Below are 20,250 nucleotides of genomic sequence, written 5' to 3' on the forward strand. Positions count from 1 at the left end.
CATATGCATATACTTAAAAATACATCTTTAAAACACACACACACATACACACAGAATCTGCTGAGCAGTGGTAGCACGCATGCCTTTAATCAGGAGGCAGAGACAGGTGGATCTATGAGTTCTAGGCCAGCCTGGTCTACAGAGAGAATTCCAGAACAGCTAGGGGTACACAGAGAAACCCTGTTCATAAACCAAACAAACTCCAAAATTACAGAATCTAGGGGAAGGGTGTGGACCTTTATCTGCTAAAACTGCCCATGAGCCTTGCCGAGACTGCCCTGGAAGGGAGAGCAGCCGCAGCTGAGCACATGCCAGCATCTTTCCCCACCTGAGAGCCTGCCCCTACTCTAAACGGCAGTGAGGCTAGACTCCTCCTCTTGTTGTAAGGTTTTGGCCCTTGAAGTTTTTTCACTAAACCCCAGGCAATTTCCTGTCTCAATTTCCTAGCTGGAGTTTATATATTCTAAACTCTGCTGAGTGGATTTTTGTGGTGTACTTTCACACATTTAACAGTTAAAATTAACGTTTACTCCTCATGGTGCACTGTATCATAGTTTCTATGTAATGGCTGTGCTGTTCCACACATGTCACCTTTCAACAAGACAGAGCCATTAATGTCCCCATATTACAAAGCAATGTGCTGAAGGGACAAAAAGGTGCCATTTTTGAGGCTGTGTAGCTAGAAGTAGAAGAGCCAGGGTTTTGTCCAGGCAGACAGTTCTACCCACTATGGTGCACAAAGAAAGGCCTTCAAAATACACACGTGATATTATATGGGAGCTGATGGTTGGTTCATTACTCGGACCAAAAAAAAAAAATCAATTAACTCAATTAGTGAGGAACTCCCAGAGCACCTATAGTGCCTGCGGAGTTAAACCACAGGATACAAGACTGAACAAGATGATGCCGAGGGGGCTGAGAGCTGCCACGCTGAGTGCTCCGTAAACTTGGCTGTGTGCCAGGTGCTGTGGACGCGGCAGGGCTCACCACAGTTCAGAAGTTTCATCCCGAGCTCCATCTGGTAGGAGTCACCTGACGACCGCCCATGCACTAACAGTGCGGCCAATTAGATGGTCACTAGCTGCTATTTACATCAGTATTAAATGATATTAAAGATGCATCTGCCCTATCACCTTAATCACATTGTAATTGCTTGTCTGTGCTAGCCTAGCATCCAGGGAAGAGCAGCGTCTTCACATGAGTTCTCTCCATTCACGGTGTTTGAGAGCACAGAGAAGAGACTGCACATCAAGGCGGGGAGGTGAGGACGGCGCTGGGAAAGGGATCCTGACGAAACCGTAGCTGGGAGATGAAGGCAGAGCCTTCCGTCCTTACAGTCCTGTGAAGGCGTGCCATATCTCTACCTAGTCAGTGAGGAAATGGACTCAGAAATTGAAAAGCTAAATTTGCCTGACATTCGAAAGATGGGCAAAAGCACATTTACTCCAAATCTGTCGTCTGCCAGACTGTTTCCGAGAGCCTAACACTGTCATTAAGGGAACCATGGGTAAGGGAGATTAATACTCTCTTTTGGAAGGCATAGTGGGACTTCCCAATATGAACTGAACTCTCTGTGCTCTGTTCCAACGCTGATGTGATAAGGGCTATTTACAGAAAACTACGATCTCTCGCCACACGGAGAGAGAGAGACACGGAGAGAGAGAGAGACAAGCCTGTGAAGGATCGGCAGAACAAATGAGTAGTCTCTAAACACTGGGAAGAGGTGGCACCAACGTCATCTTGTGATGACTTGTTGAATCATGTCATCATCCCGTGAAGAGTCATTGAATAATGCCGTCATCCCATGAAGACTCATTGGATAATGTCATCATCCTGTGAAGACTCATTGACTGGAGGAAGAGTTAAGGGCATGAGGGGAGGGGCTGTCTTGGAAGATGTGGAGGGTGTGTGACTACTAGAAGCATCAGGTAGGGAGGCTGAGAGTGGGAGCACAAGGCCGACACTCATGAGATAAGCAGGGATATCTGTGACTTGGGCTTAAGGTTATGAAAATGAAATGACTCGGTCCTCTGGGTGCTCATGGGCCTTAGTGAGAGATATTCTCTATGGATGTGCACCAAGCAGTTCAACTCAGGGGCAGAGCAACGAGACCAACCATCATGCCTTCATCTCAGGGGGCATTAGATATCATGGCATACATTCCCTTTCCAGGAAAAGCTCATCAGAGAGACTTTTCGGGTCATACTTCTTGGTTTTCACAGTGTGCTATTGTCTCTTTCTCTCACCCTTCTCCTCAAGCTCACAAATAGACTCCCAGTGCAGAGGATGCAGAATTCCTTTCTGCAACTTGAACTCAATACACAGTAGCACATACTTTTTTATATCTGTTTTATCTTAGTTTCCTATGCCTCTCTCTCCCTACGCCATCCCAATCCCTTACCCGCCCTAATAGCTCCCAACACCCCAACACTAGCTAGGAGAGAAACAAGGTTAGTGGGGAGAGGGAGTGTAGGTCTCTTTACACTGCTTCTGTCTGGTTAGGGTCTTTGGGTTCTTGGGGACAATACCAATCTCAGGCCTCAGGATGTCCAGCAGTCCAGCTGACCAGCAAACAGCAAACCCAGCAGCAGGATGAGCCAGCAGCAGCTTCCCTCCTCCTCAGACTCTCCTTTTTGTCCCAGTGCTCTGGCATTTATACTCTCTCAGAGTCTTCAGAATTAAACGACCTGCAGCCGGCAACGCTTATACTCCGTCTCTGAGCCCACACAAAGCAACCATAGTTACCAGCCATGGACAAACTAAAAGCAGCCCCATATGCCGCACTTGGGATGAAAACAAAAACGTATTTACATAACATAACTGAATTTTTAAAGAAACCCAAACTTCCACCTCAATACTGTGCACATCCTACAGACTTGTGAGTGATAGTATGACACGCCAGTCCTGCAATGTACTGTGGGTAATTTGCCAACACGGCAATTCATTGTGAATAGTTCACTGTTTACACAGTATCTTCTCTGTTCTTTGTGTAATCAGTATCTTATGTATTTTTTTTTTCTGCACTTGAAAATCATTCAAAAGACTGCATTCTAGTTCAAGTTTAGAGCATAATCAGTCCTCAAGTGTTGGGTGGGGAGTATATCTTCCTTAAGTGTTAAACATATACAATGAACACTTTAGTACCTTTTGGGGGGTAACTAGTTTTAGTTTTAGAGCACACAGCTCCAAATGGGGTGAGTGGAAGACAGATTTGGAAAATGCCACACTCCCTAGTTGTTCTCCAGGGTATAGACATTATCTGATGCTTCTAATTCTCCAGAGCATATTGAAGTTGTGTGTTGATATGGTGTTATATATCACAGGGCTAGCCTCACCCTCTCTAAGTAGCTGAGGATGGCCTTGAACTCTTGATCCTCACACCTCCACTTCCCAAGTGCTGGGATTAAAGGCATGTACCACCAGGTCTGGTATATAAGCTGTGGGCGAGCGAGCCCAAGGCCACGGGGACTAGGCAAGCACTCTACCAATGGAGCCATACTTCCAGCCCCAATATTCAATTTTGAAATATTATTTTGCTTCCGCTAATTTAAAGTATTTGGAGACCATGAGAGCCCCAGCTCCGTTAGCTTTGGGAGCACTGCCAATCTGCCTCAGGGGCTTCACTGTGCATGTGGACAACATAGCTAAGCTCCAAGGTTTGGATTTAAGGAGATTCCCTAAGGCAAACCACTAGGCTGAGGGCATGGAACACAGTGCAGGGGTAGGCAGTGCTCCTCCACCACCCCCAGGCTGAGGGCATGGAACACAGTGCAGGGGTAGGCAGTGCTCCTCCACAACCCCCAGGCTGAGGGCATGGAACACAGGCAGGGGTAGGCAGTGCTCCTCCTCCACCACCCCCAGGCTGAGGGCATGGAACACAGTGCAGGGGTAGGCAGTGCTCCTCCACCACCCCCAGGCTGAGGGCATGGAACACAGGCAGGGGTAGGCAGTGCTCCTCCACCACCCCCAGGCTGAGGGCATGGAACACAGTGCAGGGGTAGGCAGTGCTCCTCCACCACCCCCAGGCTGAGAGCATGGAACACAGTGCAGGGGTAGGCAGTGCTCCTCCACCACCCCCAGGCTGAGAGCATGGAACACAGTGCAGGGGTAGGCAGTGCTCCTCCACCACCCCCAGGCTGAGGGCATGGAACACAAGCAGGGGTAGGCAGTGCTCCTCCACCACCACCCCCAGCCTGAGGGCATGGAACACAGTGCAGGGGTAGGCAGTGCTCCTCCACCACCCCCAGGCTGAGGGCATGGAACACAAGCAGGGGTAGGCAGTGCTCCTCCACCACCACCCCCAGGCTGAGGGCATGGAACACAGGCAGGGGTAGGCAGTGCTCCTCCACCACCACCCCCAGCCTGAGGGCATGGAACACAGTGCAGGGGTAGGCAGTGCTCCTCCACCACCCCCAGGCTGAGAGCATGGAACACAGTGCAGGGGTAGGCAGTGCTCCTCCACCACCCCCAGCCTGAGGGCATGGAACACAGGCAGGGGTAGGCAGTGCTCCTCCACCACCCCCAGCCTGAGGGCATGGAACACAGGCAGGGGTAGGCAGTGCTCCTCCACCACCCCCAGCCTGAGGGCATGGAACACAGGCAGGGGTAGGCAGTGCTCCTCCACCACCCCCAGGCTGAGAGCATGGAACACAGTGCAGGGGTAGGCAGTGCTCCTCCACCACCCCCAGGCTGAGAGCATGGAACACAGTGCAGGGGTAGGCAGTGCTCCTCCACCACCCCCAGCCTGAGGGCATGGAACACAAGCAGGGGTAGGCAGTGCTCCTCCACCACCACCCCCAGCCTGAGGGCATGGAACACAGTGCAGGGGTAGGCAGTGCTCCTCCACCACCCCCAGGCTGAGGGCATGGAACACAAGCAGGGGTAGGCAGTGCTCCTCCACCACCACCCCCAGGCTGAGGGCATGGAACACAGGCAGGGGTAGGCAGTGCTTCTCCACCACCACCCCCAGCCTGAGGGCATGGAACACAGTGCAGGGGTAGGCAGTGCTCCTCCACCACCCCCAGGCTGAGAGCATGGAACACAGTGCAGGGGTAGGCAGTGCTCCTCCACCACCCCCAGCCTGAGGGCATGGAACACAGGCAGGGGTAGGCAGTGCTCCTCCACCACCCCCAGCCTGAGGGCACGGAACACAGGCAGGGGTAGGCAGTGCTCCTCCACCACCACCCCCAGGCTGAGGGCATGGAACACAGGCAGGGGTAGGCAGTGCTTCTCCACCACCACCCCCAGCCTGAGGGCATGGAACACAGTGCAGGGGTAGGCAGTGCTCCTCCACCACCCCCAGGCTGAGAGCATGGAACACAGTGCAGGGGTAGGCAGTGCTCCTCCACCACCCCCAGCCTGAGGGCATGGAACACAGGCAGGGGTAGGCAGTGCTCCTCCCTCGTTCTTAAGAAGCAGTAGAGCTGTAGAACTCCTTCAGTTTGCATTTTTCCTTTATTGCTAGTGTGGGTTGGTTAGGATGTGTTTCAGGTAATGTTTATCACAGCAGTATCCTAGCTTGGCATGCTTCTGGTTTCCTTTTATTTTTATTCTGTGTATATGAGTAATTTAGATGCATGTGTGTCTATGTGCTATGTGTGTGTAGTGCATTGGATCTCTCCAGACTGGAGTTGCAGTTGCTCGTGGGTGCTGGGAATTGAACCTGGGTTGTCTGGAAGAGCAACCAGTGCTCTTACCCACAGAGCCAGCCCATTCCTATTCCCTTCCACTTCCTGTGTCCCATAGGAGCCCCAAACTGGACTCTACCAACCTCTGTTCATCACCTGGTACAAGATCATCACTATGGCAACCAGATTCAAGGAACAATGTTAGCAGGATGTAGCAGACCCAAGAAAGGTAGAGCACCCCTCCAACAAACACAGAGATCAAGAATTGCCAACCTCAGCCGGGTGGTGGCGCATGCCTTTAATCCCAGCATTCAGGAGGCAGAGGCAGGTGGATCGCTGCGAGTTCGAGGCCAGTCTGGTCTACAAAGCGAGTCCAGGACAACCAGGGCTACACAGAGAAACTCTGTCTCAAAAAGCCAAGAAAAGAAAAAAGAATTGCCAGTGGCTGCCTGTTCAACTTTGTAGTCCATGACACTTTTCCATCAGCAGAATTCGTCTCTCCAAAATGTACTAAGTAGCACCTAGTGAGTAAATACCATGGAGGCTATAGGCAGAGGGGAGAATTTGTTCTGTCCATGCTTGGCACTCAGGTGTCATAGTCAGCACTCTCCTCCTCTACAATCAATTCTCAGATAATTATAACATCACCGAGCCAAGTTTTGAAGCATTTTTGAGAAACATTTAATTAGGTTCTTAGCATTGTAATTAGCAGGCCATGCAGCAGTCTTCTGCAGAGCGGACTTAGGTGGGCTTCTCCCTGTAGTTTCTAGCTGAGAAATGCACAAATTCTACTTTTTTCTTGGTCACGATGGTGCCAAGAATTGATGCAATAAAAAAAGCGAGGACTTGATTATACCATTTAAAATGATCAAAGTGAAAAGCTTACCTTACAAAAATATAAACTGAAAGTTTGCAAGTCCTGAAGGGGAGGTGATATAAGGAAGAGTAAAACTGCTAGATTTGTTTCTTCTTTTTCAATATCAAAGATACTTTTTGAAATAATAGCTCCATTTAGAGAACTATCTTTATATAATTTAATGTTAGAATTGGAAACCACAACAGGAAGACAAAACAAAACTCCAAACTGTTTAAAAATTGTCTTATCTTAAACTCCAGATTGGAAGGTAAACTAAGAACATTACTTTTAATTTTAGACTCTTCCATATAATTTTTGATGAGCATTTTTACCTTTTAAAATGTCTTTATTGAGTTAAGTTGCATGACATTCAATTCGTCCATTAAAAGAACGCAGTGTTCCCAGAATGCCCAGTGCTGTGCGTGCCTCGTCGCTGTGGACTACAGGACAGCGTCGCCCCCTTCTGCAGCTCTACCTGTTAGCAGTCACTCCCAACGTCCCAAGCAGGCCTCCCCTCCCTGCCTCTCTGCAGCTGATTTCTGCCTCTTTAGATTTGTTCATTCTCTATATTCTATTAAAAAACAGAATAGGGGGCTGGAGCCATGGCTCAGCAGTTAAGAGCACTGTCTGCTCTCCTAGAGGTCCTGAGTTCAATTCCCAGAAACCACATGATGGCTCACAAGCCTTCTTCCGGTGGACAGGTGTACATGCAGATAGAGCACTCCTATACATAAAATAAATAAATAAAATCTTTTAAAAATTAGAATAGACCTTGTCTGGCTTGTGTCAGTCAGCACAATGTGCTCAGGATTGTCCCGGGTTACAGCGTGTATCAGTGATTCATTTCTGTCACTAACAGTTAACATTCTATTGTGTGGACATAACACATTTGTTTTGTTGTTTTCACTCAAAGCTGTAATGAACATTTGATTGTACATGAAAATGTACAGATTTTCATGTGGCTTTGCTTCCACCTCTTTTGGGGATATACCTAAGGATGGGATTGCTTGCTTTATATTTAACTTTAAACCTTTCCTTATTTGGTTGATTATTGATTGATTGTGTGGACACATGCATGCCTTAGCATGTGGTGAGGTCAGAGGACAAGTTTCAGGAGTTTGTTCTCCCAGCATCTGGGTTTCATAGGTCAAGCTGGGCTCATCACTCTTGGTGGGTTAGATTTGGAGCCTACTGAGGATCTGTCAAATCAATTTCCAAAGTTGTTTTACCTTTTTAGATCCTCACCAGTGATGGATGAGAATCCCAATTTCCCTGCCTGCACAAGAGCAACTGTTGTTGGCTGTTTCGTTGTTGCCATCATTGTTGTAGCCTGGCTACTGTAGTAAGTGTGAGGTGGAGCGCATTGTGGTTCTGACTTGGGTGTCCTTAGTGGTGAATCACGTGTACAACCCTCTCATGTGTTTAGTGGCCATTTGTTTTTGTCTTTGGAAATGTCTGTTCCAAGCTTTAACGGTACATGAGTTTAACCTTAAAATTAGCATCAAAAGTCGGGCGTGGTGGCACACGCCTTTAATCCCAGCACTTGGAAGGCAGAGGCAGGTGGATCACTGTGAGTTCGAAGCCAGCCTGGTCTACAAAGCAAGTCCCAGACAGCCAAGACTACACAGAGAGACCCTGTCTCAAAAAACCAAAACCAACAAACAAACAAAGCAAAACAAACAATCAAAAAAGTAGCATTAAGTGTTTTAAATAAATATAGAAAATATATACCTTAGGCTAGATACAGTTATTTATTGATAGAAAAAATTAATCTTTTCTTGTTTTCTTTCTCAAACATTTCTAAGTTTTAAAAAATCTACATAACTTTTTGGCATGTTCTGTACATTTTTAATGTTTCCCTCTGATTTGGAATATTAGAAGAAAATAAGTTTAAACAGTCCAGTATCAACACAAAGATAATAATATCTAATATTGTGGCATATTTCTCTCCAAGACTTGTCTAGATTTTGTGTATTTTTGAGACTATAATACATGTATAATTCAAAATGCATCTTTTATTTTAAAGGCACCACAATAGTCTTCTATATTAAGTGCACTGTCTTCTCTCTTCTGAATGTCTCTAAAGGAAATGCCACTAGAATTGTGATCCAGGAGCTTCTTTATTATACTACTTACACTAAAATTAAAGTGGAAGCTCCTTTACACACACATACATGCACACACACACATACACACACACACATACACACACACACACACACTGCCACCACCTAGCCCAATTTCCAGTCCAGTTCCAGAGGACACAGCCTGATCCTTAGCTGAAGTTTGCTGCTTGCTAAATAAAGCCTTGCCCCAAAGATGCAGTTTGTAGTTGTAGCAACTTCCCTAAAACTAGTTGCACAGACTCCATTTTTATCTTGGTAAAAGAACCAATAAAATCTTGGGACAAGACCCCCAGAAGAGATTTCTCTTTTTGTAGCACTGGGGATCAAACCCAGGGTTTCATATCAGCTAGGCAAGCTCTATGCTACTGAGCTACAAGGTGTCCTCAGAAGACACTTTTTAAGGCTTGATGGCGTGTTCAATTTTCTGAACTAATATAGGTGATTATCTCTTTGTGGTCAAATGTATGTATACAAACATTTTAAAAGTACAGTGTGATCCAAAACACACACACACACACACACACACACACACACACACACACACACACACATACAAAAAAAAATAGAGAAAGAAAGAGAGAGAAAGAGAGAGAGAGAATCTGTAAATAACAAAACACAGGCATGTTATTGAAATCCTCATCATAAGACCCCAGCAAAAGCTGTGCAAGAATAAGCTTAAGATGAATAGGTTAATTCTAAGTTAACTCCTAGGTCTTCAGCTCAGCATAGGGAGCAGGGAGCAGAATACTCAAAATGTCCAGGCTCCCACTTCTCCTAGGCAACGTGCTATGCATCCTTTCTGGGCTTCCTATAGTTAGTTCAGGCTGTGGGACTGTTACGGGCAGTTACACTTCTCACTCTTCTATTTCAGAGGTGTTCAAGGACATTTATTGAAGACGGGAGGAATTGGGTTCCTCAGTGCTTGCATGAAACCAACCCTACAGCAAACATCACTGTAGAGAGACACAAACAAGCACCAACCCCTCCCTGTACCAGTGAGCTGACCTTTGAGGGCTATGTTCTGTAGTTGCCTATGCTGATGAACTCCTTTCCTTTTAGGTTGTTGCAGCGGACTACAGGCATCCTTTCCGAGGGTCAGGTTAGGATGCTCCACTTTGTCCACTTTGCCAGCACAGCGCTCAGTCTCAGACGTGGCTGAGAGGAGAGCAGAGGCTTGCTAGGATCACAACTAGATGCAACTAGATGGACAGGAGCATCAATAGTGTTGTTGAAAAATGGAAAAGCAAAATCCATGTTGTTTTACCAGTGTATTCACAGGGCCTCACTGGCAGACTGAAGCCAACCTTCACTTGTAGGGCACAAATATTTCTTGTGTCATCAGCATCATGTGTATCACCACCCGCCTTCAGAAAATGAAGCCAAGGAAAGCGGAGCATTGGCCCTGGAAGCTGTCACTCCATCTAAGGGAAGACTCAGACCACTGTGGTGGCTTGAATGAAAATCACCCCCATAGGCTCATAAGGTAGTAGCACTACTAGGAGGTGTGGCCTTGTAGGAGTACATGTGGCATTGTTGAAGGAAGTCACTGGTGGTGGGGCTTTGAGGTCTCCCATGCTCTTCCTGCTGCCTGCTGATGCAGATGTAGGACTCTCAGCTCCTTCTCCAGCACCAAGTCTGCCTGCGTGCCGCCATGCTTCCTGCCATGATGATAACGGACTAAACCTCTGAAACTGCAAACCAACCCCAATCAAATGTTTCCTTCAAAGAGTTGCCATGGTGGTTGTGTTTCTTCAGAATAACAGAAGCCCTAAGACAGTCACGGGTAATCACTTGACACCTGTGGAAATGGCTGGAGAGGCAGCAGCTGCAGCCTGGTGGGTCAGAGATCCCTCTACCTAGGAAGCTTGAGGGGCTCCATTAGCATCACTGTCTTTCCTTATGTCCCTGCTTCTCAGAAGATTCCATTATAGTCTACATATTATGGGCTGTGTTTCTGTGGATTCTAACCAATGATGGATCAAAAATCTTGGGGAAACAAGAACTGGGTCTGTTCTGAACATATTCAGACATTTATTGTTATTATTTCTAAACTGCATGGTAATTGTTTATAGAGCGTTTACATGTTATTAACTACTGAAAGTGGTATATGTGAGGACCATATAGATCATAGACTGTAAATACTATGCCATTTCATATAAGGGACTTCAGCATCTGTAAGAGTCCCTGGAGTCCCTGGGCATGGTGGTGCATGCCTGTAATCCCAGCACTCGGGGTGGCAGAAGTTGATTTCTGTGAGTTTGAGATCAGCCTGGTCTACAAAGTGAGTCCAGAATAGCCAAGGCTACACAGAGAAACCCTGTCTCAAAAGACAAAAACAAACAAACAAACGAGGCCCTGGAATCAGCCCAATGATATAGAGGGACAAATGTCTGTTGTTTTTCTAGACCTGTCACCCTTTTATTTTAAACCATTTGAAGCCGAATGTGTTCACCATTGATGAGAAACTATTGAGACAACTTTGAAGAACTATACTCCAGGGACAAAATGTCCTCCAAGGATTTGACTCCTGATTCCCCACATGATTTTTGTGACCTTCAGAGAAGTGTCTCAACACACTGTCCTTCAGGGACTCCTAGAACACTGTAGACTTGGGACTTATTTCTGCCTACCTCTTCTATTTCAAGGTTTAAAAAACATTTTTTTGATTTAAGTAATTTATTCAGATTACATCTCAGTTGTTATCCCCTCACTTATATCTTCCCATTCCCCTTCCCTCCCTCTTTCACCCTATTCCCCTCCCCTAGGCCTGTGACAGAAGGGGACCTCCTCCTCCACTATATGATCACAGCTTATGAGGTCTCATCCTGGTAGCCTGCTTCCCCTTCCTCTGAGTGCCACCAGGCCTCCCCACCAAGGGGAAGTGGTCAAATAGGGGCCACCACAGTTCATGTCAGAGTCAGTCCTTGCTCTCCACACAACTGTGGAGAATGCACTGTCCATTGGCTAGATCTGGACAGGAGTTCTAGGTTTACTGCATGCATTGTCTTTGGTTAGTACAGTAGATTGAGCAGACTTCCCCCTGGCTATTTCAAGTTTTTATTTTTTTTTCCCCCATCCTTACCATAAGTTTTAAAATCAGTGTGCCCAACAAAAGGAAGGTCCCTTTTTCCCTTATCAGTATCCTGATGTGTGCTGGGCATGATGGCATGGGCCTTTAATCCTAGCACTCAGGTGCCAGAGGCAAGTGGATTTCTGTGAGTTCAAGGCCAGCCTGGTCTATGTAGTGAGTTCCAGGACATCCAGGGATGTGTAGAAAGACCCTGTCTTAAACAAATAATCAAACAAGATCCCAACTTGCAGGTTTTGAAAGACTCCAAGTGCAGCAGAGCTGGAGAGATGGTTCTGTGGTTAAGAGTACTGGCTGCTCCTCCAGAGGACCTGAATTCAATTCCCAGTACTCACATAGCAAATCACAACTGTCCAGCACTTCAGATTCAGGGGATCTGACACCCTCACATAGACATGAATGCAGGCCAAACTACCAATGCACATAAAGTAAAATTAAATAAAGTATTAAAAGCAAAACAAACAAAACTCCAATTCAAACTGTACTTTTTTAAAAATGGCATGCCTTTAAAATGCTTTCTAGAAATCAGGGTGGTTCTCTTGATGATCCTGAGAATTCTTTTCCCTTCCTTCTCTCCTCTATCCCGATGTCTTTCACTTTCTACTCTTTAAACAAATCATTATTGAGCTTATGTTGTTTTTGTAACTGATGGGCAAAGTGAACATTCCCCTAGGAAGGATGCTCATGTGAGTTTGTTCCTAACAAGAAAACAATATTGAAGAAAAGAGAAGTAAATGAATCTGCCAGGAAATAGATTGTATAGGTGAGTGAATATTAGGAATGCTTACAGTATATACATATATATATATACATATGTACATATATACATATAAAACATAAAGAATGGCACTTCTTTTAAAAAACAAATCCTCCCCATCCAACATGAATACTTCAATTTTTAGCATTTATTTCAGGGGGATGGGGTGAGTTTTGTTTTTTCAAGAAAGGGTTTCTTTTTGTAGCCCTGACTGTCCTGGAACTCTGTAGACTAGGCTGGTCTCAAACTCAGAGATCTGCCTGCCTCTGCCTTCTGAGTGCTGGGATTAAAGGCATGCACCACCACTGCCTATCAATTAGTGATTTTCTTTCAAGGATTTTATTTTTTTATTTTTATTTTTTATTTTTGGTTTTTCGAGACAGGGTCTCTCTGTGTTAGCCTTGGCTGTCCTGGACTCACTTTGTAGACCAGGCTGGCCTCGAACTCACAGCAATCCGCCGGCCTCTGCCTCCCGAGTGCTGGGATTACAGGCGTGCGCCACCACGCCCGGCTGGATTTTATTTTCTTAATGTTCAATTTTGGTGCAATTATAATCTTAGTGTGTATGCTCTTATCTTGGTCTAATTTTTTGTTAGAGAAACCCTTCTTAGCTCTTTCTGTATTTCCTAACTTTTGGAGGGAGGATGTTTCAGGGTTAGAATTGTATGCCTGTTAGCACTGGGGCCTCCAGTCCTCACAGTGTTCTGACTGACGAATGTAGACATCAGCGAGCTTTAGAGAGAGCTGGGATAATGCTAACCTTGGGCAGAGAACAAGGAATGAAATGGGGCTTTAATCTGGAAAAGCTTAATGCTTTGTACTTGTAAGGGGAAAACTAGGAAGAAGTTCTAAGGTACTGGGAATCATACAGGCTTTTAAAGAGTCCCTACTAGTCAAGCCCCCTCTAACCTTGCCACTGTATGTACAGCAGAAGGCGTTTAAGGATCCTATAATGTGAAAAATATGAGGGACACTTCAGAGCATGTCTCTACTACCCTGGTGAGGTAGACCAGGAGTCTAAAAACTAAAGGGAATGCAGACTTCCCCACTGTAGGGACAGAGGTAGGATGAGAAGGCAAATTGTATTAGCTACTTTTTCTGTTGCTGTGATAAAATACCATGACCACAAGCAACCTTAAGAAATAAGGCTTTATTTTAGCTGGGCTTTCCAGAGGGACAGAGTACTCAAGGTGGGGAAGGCATGGCTTAGCAGAAGGCATGGTGACAGGAGCAGGAAGTTGGCTAACCACATTTCTATCCAGGAAGCAGAGAGAAAAAGCAGAAAGTGGGGTGAGGCTATAAACTCTCAAAGCCCTCCCCGCCTCCACTCCCCCCCACCCGTGACGTACTTCCTCCAGCAAAGTTTCACCTCCTAAATGTTACATAACCTCCCCAAACAATGGCAGCAATGGGGAACCAAGTGTTTAAATACGTATGGGAGACATTTTTCAATCAAACTACCACATAGGCCTTATGATCCTACTTCAGTGTTCTTTTGAAACATGACAGGAAAGAGGAAGGAGGAGTAAGGGGAGGGTGGGATGGATGGATGGATGGATGGATGGATGGGATTAAGAAAGGGGAAAGGCACACGGCCTGCACAGCTTCAAGCCAGATGGGGTTCTAGCACTGAGAGGGGGAAGTGGACCAGGGCTTCCATTCTATCTGTAATAGATACCAGCTTGCAAAGAAAAAAAAAAAAATTAGGTCTATCCAGTGGCTTCTCATTGAGTGTATTATCCACACATTAGGTTAGAATCCATGCCTGGAATAGTTGTCTAATACCAAACCAACTCAATGGTATTTTTGTAGAATTTTTGTCTCATATTGCTTTGTTTGGGCTTTTTTTTTTTTTTTGTCTTTTGCTTGTGTATTTTAGTTTCTGTCACGCGCATGTATATGTGTTTCCCCACCTCCTCCTCTTTCTTTGTTTTGTTTGTTTTTAAAGAGAGAGGAAGAAAGGGATGTAGTTGTGTGGGTGTGGAGGTAGGGGAGGGTCTGGGAGGATTTTGGGATGAGAAAAGTATGATCAAGAACATATTGTCTAAAATATTTTTTTCTGTTACAAGAATCAAGATAGAAACTTTAAAAAAAAGAAAAGGAAAAGGCAAGAAGAAGGGAAGAAGAAAGGGGAAGATGGAGCAGGGAAGAGAAGAAGAAAGGGAGAAAGGCAGAGTGATCAGAGGAAATGGAAAAGAGTAAATAAAAGGCTGGCCTCGAACTCACAGCCATCCACCTGGCTCTGCCTCCCAAGTGCTGGGATTAAAGACATGCGCCACCATGGCCCCCGACTTGGCTAATCTTAAGAGTGAACTTGAAAATAAAGAACACAGGGTCCTCAGGGTAAACTGGCCCTCTACAATTAGAAAAGCCAAGCTTTACCAAACAGTTAAGCCCCTATTTAGAAATTACATTCCCACGAAAAGAAAGCAATTCTAGAGTTGTGAAAGGTAAAGGCTCTACTGTCTGAGTCAAGGGCAACATTCCTTTTCCTCTGGCTCTTGTTTGTCTTTGTTTCCCTAGTTGCAGCATACCTGTAGTTGACAAGAGAACAACGTGGAAAGAACATAGAATGTCCAAGTTCAATCCTTAAAATATCTGGCAGTTTCTAGTCTCTCCCTTTTAGAAACTAGATGTATGTAAGAAGACGTATGGCCACCTTGCTGTGGAGAAGCCCGAGCCAGCCATATGGGAAGCAAAAGATTATGTGGCAGAGGACTAAGCTACCTCATATTCGAGTGAAGCCTTCTGGCGCCGAGCAGCTCTGTCCAGCTGTCGGGTAAGTCCAAGTGAGTTTCCAGATTAGCTAATTTTGAGTCAGACAGAGTACATCAGCAGTGTTTTGGGCTGCTATGTTTCAGTGTGGTTTGTCACGCAGCAGTAGATAACTGAAGTAGTTGCTACGTGTTATTTGTTATGAGCCTATGGTTGAGTTGTATGGTCTGTTGGTGTAGACCAAGCCTGACTAAATTTACTTGGACTTGCTTGTGCCTCCGAAAACAAACGAGGGCTGGCTAGCAAAGATGACCTCCACTTTGGTGACTCAGCTATTGCTGGACAGGGTCTTTGTCCAGCAGTTGGCTTGTTCTCCCGGTCATGGCAGAATTCCAAGAGCTGATATAGAAATGTACAGTTTTCTAGACTTCTATTACATCCTGTGTGCTCTTGCTCCATTGGCCAAAGGAGATCACATGGTGAATCCCCAGGAGGAAAGACCCTGGGTGAAGGGAAGTTATTAATTAGGAGCTATTATTACTAATATCAAATCTGTTGTAAGAAGCATATGCATGTCTCCTGTGTAAGAGCAGTATTAAATAATGATATTAAGACTTGGGATCCCCGGGCGTGGTGGCGTACGCCTTTAATCCCAGCACTCAGGAGGCAGAGGTAAGTGGATCACTGTGAGTTCAAAGCCAGCCTGGTCTCCAAAGTGAGTCCAGGACAGCCAAGGCTAAACAGAGAAACCTTGTCTCAAAAAAAGATGGGGGGGGGGGAAGACTTTGGATCAAGACCTGGAATCACTTGGAAAAATATTTAAAATGAAATAAAACACTTAAATGATTGTTTTCTGCTTTTTAAATAGGCTTTGAGTATTTTTTTTGTTTTGTTTTGTTTGTCAAGTCACTATGGCTATTGACAGTGATGATCTTTTACTTCCAGTAGAGGGTGACTCTCTTGAATTCCCACAAATAGAGGTGGAATAAGGAAGGAATTCTTGTTTTACACTACACAGAACTAACACTGCAATATCAAGGCTCTTGTGTAATTTTTTAGAGTCCAGTAGTAGGCATTTGGCTTTGGGACTTCTCTATAGGTGATTAAAGAAAGCAGTAGAGACTTGAGTGGGAGAAGCAGCTGTGGGTGAGGAACAGGAGGGAGTGCGTGTAAGTGAAATGCCTCTGGCCATTTTTCATCCACTGCGATTTTATATAGGTTTGGCTTTGCCTGTTTTCATCTCCTCTATGTCATCGTCTCTCTGGGAAGCAAATTCCCTCCTCCTGGAATTTCAGAGTGGAAGTCTGAGGAACAAGCACGGGGTGACTGTGATTACCGACTCCCAGATCCCAACCTAGTCTGCTACTCAGAACGGTGTGATGCTGCCCCCTCCCTACACAGTGAATCACAGCAGTTGATTGCAAGATCCTTTGATCTGCACATCTTCTTGGCTGCCCCCTCCACTGGCCCCATCTTGAACTCTGTTAAAGCAGTATTTCTGTTACTTTTTGTTCAAGGGCTAAGAGTAAGGAAAACTGTGTTCTTCTTGTCTGTGGATTTCTGGATGTCTTTGAGCTATAGGTTTCTCATCTGAAAAAACCGTACAAGCACACACATGCTCTTACTGTGTGCTTTCATATGTTCAGGATGCCAGGGCCCAAGTCTGAGAGTTCTAACTCAGAGATGCCATAAATCTCTGGTAGTGGCCAAGCACACCAGAAGAAGTTCACTGAATATAGTGAACACATCTATTTGACTTGTCAGTATTGTTTCAATAAAAATTTAAAATAATGTCGTTTTTGTTATAAAGGAATTTTTGTGCTTCATTCCAGGCTTGAGCCGGGTGCACGCCTTTAATCCCAACACTCAGGAGGCAGAGGGAGGTGGTCATTGTGAGTTCCAGGCCAGCCTGGTGTACCAAGTGAGTCCAGGACAGCCAGGGTCACACTCCTCCGACCCCCACCCCCACCCCCTCCCCGAAACCCACAACTCATCCGAGTTGGGGGAGGGGAGTATTAAAAGATTTCAAAACTGCGTACAGGTGTTCTTTGTAGAACCTCAAGGGAGGGTCATCAAATGTTGGTCTTCCCCCGGACAGAACGAATGTAAGCCGCATTTTCCACAAGTGTTTTGTTTTGTTTGAGAAGGAAAAAGTGGAAGGACGTGATGAAGCTGAAAACTATCACTTGTTTCGACCCAACTGGGAGGGATGGCTACCTTTCTGTGCCTGTTAGATAAATATAATTTTAGCATCCAGAACAGCAAAAGCCCAAATGAAGCTTTAGATCCGAGCCCCTACGCCCTTCGCAGCTATACTAACCTAGGTGAGATTCCAAGTGGCTCCCGCAAGCGCGCTCCTTTGCAGCGCATTTGCGCCGGACCCTTCTCTAGCCCTAACTGTTGGATAGGTCTTCCTCCCTTCGTGCACCTGCTATCCTGAGAGATGGAGCAGGTGAGGTCTCAGAACCTTTCTTTGCCGGTACCTTCCGGGTGAAGAGGGGGAGCCTCTGCTTTACTGGTGACTGGTTAAGGAAAAGGAGTCAAGTCCCGCATAGCTGGGTTCAGTAGCCTGGGGCAGGGCACGCCATACCCCAACACAGTACTCCGCAGAGGGGCTTCAAGACTCGAGAAATGCCTCGAAGCCCTGGACCTTCGGAGGATCCTGCTAATTCCAGGGAGCCGCTTCACCTCTGCTCTCCATCCAGGTGGCGGGCAGCGGCCCGGGTCACACAGTCTCAGCGCACCGACTTGCGCCCTAGGTCCGACTGCGGGCCGCTTGGCCGCTGCAAACCGGTCTGGCTTCCCTGCAGGGCATGCGGGATGGAGCAGGGGGTGGAGAGAAAAGGGGAAGAGCTTGGGCGGCCGGCGGGCGGGGCCTGCAGCCTCCCGGAGTCGCTGCTGCCGCGCAGCTTGCTCGCTACCCGCCCTACTCGGACTCCAACGTGCAGTGCGGGGACCCCAGGCTGTGGGGCGCCGCCACTCCACGGCCTCCGACCCCGATCTCGCTGCGCCGCGTCACCTAGGGCTTCCGGATTCTAGTGGTCCGCTTGCCATTCTGCCGGCTAAAGGAGCGGCGGGAAGGAAGGGGAACGCGGGGACACGCACACCAGCCGCGGCGCGCGCGCATTGCACACTCGCAGCCGCGCGCCCCCGTCGCCGCGCGTCCTAGCCGAGTGTGGCCCCGCGGCTGGGCCCGGCACCTGCCCGCCCCCGGCGCTGCTCCGGCTCCACCCCGCTCGCAGCCCGCTGCAGCCGCTGGGGAACCCGCGACATCCCGACAACTTGCCCGCCGTGGCGCAACTGGTTTCGGCCGCCAAGGCTCCAGCAAGCCGGCCGGGGGAGGTAAGTTTCCTGCGCGTCCCCGGCAACCCTGCCTACACCCTCAGTAGCCGCTGCGCCGGAGGCTCTGTGTCTCTGCTGGGACCTGACCTTATCTCCACCCTGCCACTTTGCCTGTCTGAGTTGTGCTGGGGGTGACGTGGAGGGGGCGCCCGTGGACCTTCGCTCCTCGGGGGGCCACAGCTGCGCACTCCCCGTGGGCACTCACCACCTAGCTACCCTGATCCCTTGGCCGCAGTGACACCCACTGATCATTCTGGCTCACTTAAGCCGGAGCCCCGTCCCTCCTTTCAGGGGAACCTGCTGAGTTTGGTTGCAGCGGGAGAGGGGTCCGCGTCCTTCTCCCCCTGCTACAAAACAGCGGCGAACTTGTTAGGCTCCCCTGGGATGTCCAGAGGGGCTGGCGCGAGTCGGTGTTCTGGTAGTTTCTGGCTCTGAAGCTGGATGGAACAGGTGAAGTAGGTTCCAGCCTGAAAACAGCCACCGACTTTTTTATGAGTCCCCTCTCTCCACTAGCGCTGTCAACGTGACGCTTCAACATCTGGGGTTGGGGTCTGGGGAAGTGTGGGGCAATAGGGAGAGTGCGGGATTTGCCGCTCTGGTGCCAGGAGTCGTCAGAACCAAAGACAACAAATGCCTGCTTATCTCTCATCTATGCAGATGAGTATGTTCTCATTTCTTACCCCCACCTCCCGAAGCCGGCTGTCTGCCCTGCATAGCATGCTTGGGTAGAAACCTGTTCCTGAGAAGTTGTTTGGGTAGGTTAGTGAATATTTTTCTTCTAGCCTACAGAAATCAGGCCTCCAAACGAGGACCTGCTTTCTATTTACTGTTTCCTTCAAAGGAAGCGCATGCTGACCCCTAAGTACCAACACTCTACCCCACCCCACCCCACCCCCCACCACACCTACCCGGACACCGCCCCTTGATGACATTCTCTGTCAGGTAAAGGTCCTCGCTGTAAAACCATGGCCCTTAAGGACTGAGAACTTGTTAATCTGACCTAAGAAGTGGCCCGGGGGCAGTTCTCTTGAATTTAGGCTTGGAGAGCCCCTTTTGTCTCTCTTCCGGGAGGCTGCCCTTGCTCGAGTGGATCAAAGTCCAAGGATTGGTTTTTCTTGGACTCTTGTGTGATGAAATAAATGAGGTTCACTGACGCTTTTGTCAGAGGGCTACCCCCTGAAAGGAGCCCCCGGAAATTTACCAACCAACTTCAAGGTTGAGCCTTAAGTGTCATGTATGCTCTCTGAGCTGAAAAGTACATGCTGGGTTCTGTGTACAGAGGTGGAGAGCCCTGAGGACAGATGGGAAGTGCAGCCAGTCTTGATGACTGAAGTCCCTCAGAAGAAAATCCAGCCCTATAGAACTTAGAGCCGCAGTACATTTCTGTCCAAACTTAGAAAACTGGAGGAACTGAAAACTACCACCTAATATTTGCATCAGTGTCTTGCAATTTTTAAAATACTTTTCAGTATTCTCTTTTTATTTCAACCACTTCTGAGGGAGATGTGATAAAGATTGGGGGGGGGTGTCTCAGATTCTGGGATGTATCACAGTGACAAGTGGTTTTTCGGGTCTCAGCCAGGTTTGCTCTGTGCTGGAGAAGTCGTCTTCTTCTTCTTCTTCTTCTTCTTCTTCTTCTTCTTCTTCTTCTTCTTCTTCTTCTTCTTCTTCCTCTTCTTCTTCTTCTTCTTCTTCTTCTTCTTCTTCCTCTTCTTCTTCTTCTTCTTCTTCTTCCTCCT

General features: G+C 47.3%; 1 protein-coding gene across 1 annotated transcript in view; it reads left to right on the forward strand.

Moving 5' to 3' along the window:
* Positions 1–18,079: 18,079 nt before the first annotated feature.
* The window catches only part of PIP5K1B (phosphatidylinositol-4-phosphate 5-kinase type 1 beta), a 257,803-nt gene continuing 255,632 nt past the window's right edge, over positions 18,080–20,250 (forward strand). Inside the window, exon 1 of the mRNA XM_084771731.1 lies at positions 18,080–18,511. The gene's annotated coding sequence lies outside the window, so the exon portion shown is untranslated. The remainder of the gene's footprint in view (positions 18,512–20,250) is intronic.

Source organism: Acomys minous (genome assembly GCF_964271855.1).
Source record: "Acomys minous genome assembly, chromosome: 2".
NCBI classification, from domain to species: Eukaryota; Metazoa; Chordata; class Mammalia; order Rodentia; family Muridae; genus Acomys; species Acomys minous.